This window comes from Phalangium opilio, unplaced genomic scaffold (genome assembly GCF_054372755.1).
Source record: "Phalangium opilio isolate 3A_F unplaced genomic scaffold, DU_Popi_V2 ptg000209l_1, whole genome shotgun sequence".
Lineage (NCBI taxonomy): Eukaryota > Metazoa > Arthropoda > Arachnida > Opiliones > Phalangiidae > Phalangium > Phalangium opilio.
In genome coordinates this window covers 4843551-4849090 of record NW_028324217.1, presented here as the reverse complement: position 1 = coordinate 4849090, position 5540 = coordinate 4843551, and the positions used below count along the sequence as shown (strand labels likewise).

Here is a 5540-nt window from a genome sequence, read left to right as displayed (position 1 = left end):
AGTAAGTAATTAAGCCATATATCAAAGGAAAAAGATTCGAATAGCGTGGATAAAGACAATTAACCATTTTATCAAGCAATTTATTTATTTTTATTAATTTTTTTTTCGTGTTTACTTCTTTGAAGCTCATCAAAGTGTACGAGTATACTTCTTTACTGTGTTTCAAAATACACAGTTTAGACCTGTCTGTAGAATACAGGGAACCAGTAAAATAAGTATGAGTGAAATCAGAAGTGAGATGAGACCAGAAGTACTGAGCTATCCAAATTCTTCACTCGGCGAAAGTGAATATTCTTGATAACACAAGAACGGTTGGCCCTCTAGTAGCGGTTTCTGAATTTTCCCTCCAAAACGTGAGACGCTCGCGGTGGTAGACGGCCGAACTAGATTCAAGGAGTCGCGTCCGTGTTCGGCCGCTTTGGGTTGAGGGGAAGGGGATAGGAAATGCTTTTGGAACTCGACCAATTTTTTTCTCAGTAGTGTAGGCGCGTGGGAAGCGGCATAAAATCCTCAAATTTGTTCACTAGTGCCAGGATCTACTTTCAATGCTAGAGCCCTTCACTTCTAGTCTCATCTCACTTCTGGTGAAATCTGTTGAAATGCACGGACGTTATTCCATAAAAAATGTTTTTATATTTACGGCAGACATTGTTCAAGGGGGTGACGGATTGGGAAATATTTTTACTGCGTGAGTACTACTTAAGAGAAACCTCCCTGCAAATATTTCTGTCTTCTCTTTTGGGCTGGGCGTTGATTATCAATTAGTCAGTCAGCACATCAACTTACATATATAAAAGGCCTAGATCATAGTTTTATTTACAGTGGTATTAAAACGTGAAAAATAAAGAACAGCATAATAAATAAGAGGTCTCATTAGGCGTGACTCGTAGTCCGTGACCTCCTACCACTGCGCAGGGTGGTATGAAAGAAAAGGTAAATAGTAGAAGACCTTTTTATTCTGTTCAGGTCAACAATGTCATCAAAACGTTGATAAGAGAGATCCAAAAATAGATTTTATGAATTTCTTCACGCGATGAGGTGTAGAGATCTTACTACTTCACGTGATAAAACTTAAATAATTCAGTTAACGTAGGTTTCCTGACGACACCTACTTTTCGATTCTTCAAGGGTTTTGAAAATATTAACTCAAGCACGACGACAATGCATGAGCTAATTGTGTTGAACAGATAAAAAATGGTGAAGAAAGTAAAAGATTCCATTGTTAAAGGCGAAGGTTCAGGTGTAGTTTCAGTGATGCATAATTCTCCCATAGATGTCAAGAAATTTGCTTTCACTTCCATTAGAAAAGTCTCCACTACTTGTTCGGTCCTATTTTGTCATAAAAATTAAGGTAATTTAGTTTGAAGATACCAACTCCTTCCCCTTTTGCAACCTTTTTCCCCTTTTTCCCTTTTGCAACCTTTTTCCCCTTTTTCCCTTTTGCAACCTTTTTCCCCTTTTTCCCTTTTGCAGCCTTTTTCCCCTTTTTCCCTTTTGCAACCTTTTTTCCCTTTTTCCCTTTTGCAACCTTTTTCCCCTTTTTCCCTTTTGCAACCTTTATCCCCTTTTTCCCTTTTGCAACCTTTTTCCCCTTTTTCCCTTTTGCAACCTTTTTCCCCTTTTTCCCTTTTGCAACCTTTTTCCCCTTTTTCCCTTTTGCAACCTTTTTCCCCTTTTTCCCTTTTGCCATCTCTTATCCCTCTTTTCACCCCTTTTGCCATCTCTTATCCCTCTTTTCACCCCTTTTGCCATCTCTTATCCCTCTTTTCACCCCTTTTGCCATCTCTTATCCCTCTTTTTACCCTCTGTTTCCTCTTTTGCCATCTTTTTACCCTCTGTTTCCTCTTTTCCCATCTTTTTACCCTCTGTTTCCTCTTTTGCCATCTTTTTAACCACTGTCCCCCCTCTTGCCATCTTTTTACCCTCTTTTTCCCCCTTTTGTCATCTTTTTACCCTCTTTTTCCCCCTTTTGTCATCTTTTTACCCTCTTTTTCCCCCTTTTGTCATCTTTTTACCCTCTGTTTCCCCTTTTGCCATCTTTTTACCCTCTGTTCCCTCTTTTGCCATCTTTTATCCCTCTTTTCACTCCTTTTGCCATCTTTTACCCTTTTTTATTTCTATTTTGCCATCTTTTACCCTTTTTATTTCTTTTTTGCCATCTTTTACCCTTTTTTATTTCTTTTTTGCCATCTTTTACCCTTTTTTATTTCTTTTTTGCCATCTTTTACCAATTTGTTCCTCGTTCTTTTCTCTCCAAGTTTTACGGCTGGATGGGTACCATTATCCATATGGACACTACTCTGCATACGATAAGCAAAACTGAGGCTTAAATGCTGTCTCGGAAATATCTTGAAAACGGAGTTTGCCATAATCTACGCAAAATATAACTCAACTTACACATATTTAATGGTATTCGCTATTTCACTCCGTATATCTCTCCTCATGTGAATTGCGAACATTGATGCACTTAGGGGAGTTTTTGAATAGTGAAGTTCAGAAACGTCTCCGCATACTAAAGTGCACATTACCAGGAAGGGTCTTTTCAAAGCTACAACTGCCATTTTTCCTTTCATCATTTTAGCAAATGTATCGAATAAATCAACGTCTTTCAGCTTAAGTACAGTATTTTCCCGATTTACTTTCTCCCAAATCTCTCTTTCGATTAGGTCACTAGATTGCTGATAAAAGACAACTTATTGAAATTTGATATCATCAAATTGTTACACTTACATTTTAAGGTAAGTATACCGGTTTCGAAGTTTTCCTCTTTTCAGTTGAACCACGGCCAACTTAGCTCGTCTCCTTCTTCGCCTGTACGGAGGAGATAAGTTGGCCGTGGTAGAACACATAAAATAAAGAGCATTTCAAGACGATATCATGTATCCATGTAAAACACGGAAGAAACTTCGATCAAATTAAATGGATAAATAATGTGTTATATATACGGACTTATATTCCATCAAATAGAGTTCTACTGTGCATGCGTGAATTTCGTAGCGTTATAAGTGCCTTGGGAAATGTATATCGGCGTTTTCGTTGAATCTACACTTACTGCGTTGAAAAAACAGTAATGTGACATTGCCCAGTCACTACTACAGGAAATAGTATCACTACTACTTCAAAAATATAGTTCATGGTACGCCCCTACATAACGTATTGTGCTTCGCTATAAGTTGGATACATGATTCGATGAGATATTATTCGAAATAGTTATGAAAATTTCTAAGCCGCTCTTTTTTTTCAGATTATAGTTGAAAACTTTGCTTTTACTTTTATTTTATAGTATGGCGGATTATTTTCGCCTAAAATTAGTTGCATGTTAGGATCGAACAAGATGTCTTCCAATGTGTCGTATCGAAATGGTGCGTCCTTTGTTGCTAGACTGGCCAAAAGCTTCCCTGTGAACGACCACGACAGTAACATACAAGCGATTATCCAAGAAATCCAGCACATTCGTTGGTACGTTCGATTAGTTATAATATTGCTGTACTGATTGACAAGCACAAACGCTGCCGTTAATACGTTATGTCCAAATGATTTTGTGAAGTCCAGGGCACCGTAATTTTGCTTTAATGATTGGTTAATAATCGTCCATATCATCGCGTACGCTAACAAGACTACCATCAGGATTAACCAAAACTGAAATTCATTAAGTTTTAAAATATTTTCTTGGTGTTAACAAAGATAATACAGAGTGTTTCTGAAAATGTGCCCCGAATTAAAGGGTGTGTTTTAGGGTCAAAGAACATGAAGTCTAAAACATTTAGTTACCGAGATTTAGGCTTCCAAACTTTGGCCCCAAAAAACAAGTAATTAGTCACTTCTACCCATTTTATAATAGATTTCTGCTAGATAAAGGCTCGGTAACGTTCTTCTTACATTAATGCGTGATTTCCTTGTCATAGGGGCCAATGTTTGGGAGCCCATATGCCTACGTATCTAAATAGAAGTAGCCTAGGCTAAACGTCATAGATTCTCGTAAAGTGAGGCCAGTTGATGCACTGTCAAGGCTTAGTACACACTAAATAGGAAGATGGTTTGCAAAACCGAGTGTAGTCAATTCTCGCGTCGTTCTCGATCTAGCTAGCTCTCAGTAAGTCTCTAGCCTTATGAAGTATAGTTAGTGTCATACTTATGAAACATTTCTAAAAAACTTATGGTTTGACCCTAAGTACAGACCCTTTAATTTATAACAGACTTATAAGGAGCCTTATGTATTTTTCTTACTGATTTTCCGAAAGATCTCAAAGATGAGAAATGGTCAGTTATAAATATTTGTGGAGGTCCCGAAATTATTGACCACTCTTCACGAAAAATAACACTTTAATTTATAACAGACTTATAAGGAGCCTTATGTATTTTTCTTACTGATTTTCCGAAAGATCTCAAAGATGAGAAATGGTCAGTTATAAATATTTGTGGAGGTCCCGAAATTATTGACCACTCTTCACGAAAAATAACACTTGTGTAATCAAGCCACAACACTCCTTTTTCAAACATGAACATTGGAACAACGCTGAACTGCGTCTCCTGTAAATTAATTACGGTTTAATAATAATATTTATTATGAAATTTTTACCAAGGTCGTACATTTCGAATTAGAGATCCAAATACTCCAGATCCATTCTTATCAGAATACGGCAGTCCAAAATCATATGTTCCAGTTGTTATAATACTATTTACGAAACATTTAAATTTTAGACTTATTAGAATATAATTAGAATTATTATTAGAATACTCTACCTGAAGTTTAATTTTGTACGTAATATAATTGCCACTAATGAAAGTACACCTTCAAGGTTATCACCATTCTGATCCGCTTCCAAGAGAAATGGTAGCTTTAAAGAAAAAAATATTATTAAATCTAAACAGGAATACGTGAGTTTTATTTAGTTGGAATCTTTAATGAGCCATAGACCCCATAATATCTGATTGAAGGTAAGGGGAAGGGCTTAAAACTATGTTAAACCGCCCGCTCCTCCTTTCCTAGCGTTTCATTGGCTATTCACATAAATAGGACAACCGTCGACCGAAGGTATACTCGTTCAAACGAAGCAAAGAAAACTAATATCACGTGATTTCTCAGTTAAAATGCATTATCCGTGACGTCAGGGGCAGAGTCCTGCTTAAGCCTGGCCCGGCCCCATCGGATCAGGCCGAACCGGGCTTTCCACATTTGAAAATTTTATCGGGCCGGACCGGGTCGGGCTTTTCAAATTTTGGAAATTAAGGGACCGGGCCGGGTTTTTTGTTCATTTATTCAAAATTCGGGCCGGGCCGAACTTAACTCTCTTTTAATCAAAAATTCAAATGAAATATAATTTAAATAAGTATAAGCTTCTAAGAACAATTATCAAAAGAAATGAATACACGACGCTTAGAAAACTAAAATTACAACTGCATTACGTGTAACGGGTCGGGTTTCGGACTTTTTTAAATGCTTAATCTCGGGCCGGGCTCGGATCGGGTATGAAAAATTCGGCCCGTGCAGGTCTCTGGTCAGGGGTGACTGTTTCAACACCACCTCCCCTTTAATTCAA

The 5540-nt window shown here is 37.5% G+C and overlaps 1 long non-coding RNA gene across 1 annotated transcript; it reads left to right on the top strand.

Annotated features, from left to right (window-relative positions):
- Positions 1-673: 673 nt before the first annotated feature.
- LOC149618575 (uncharacterized) lies at positions 674-2389 on the top strand. The gene is made up of 3 exons (XR_016375482.1): positions 674-1206; positions 1274-1351; positions 2259-2389. It is a non-coding gene; the product is annotated as an uncharacterized LOC149618575 (long non-coding RNA).
- Positions 2390-5540: the final 3151 nt, after the last annotated feature.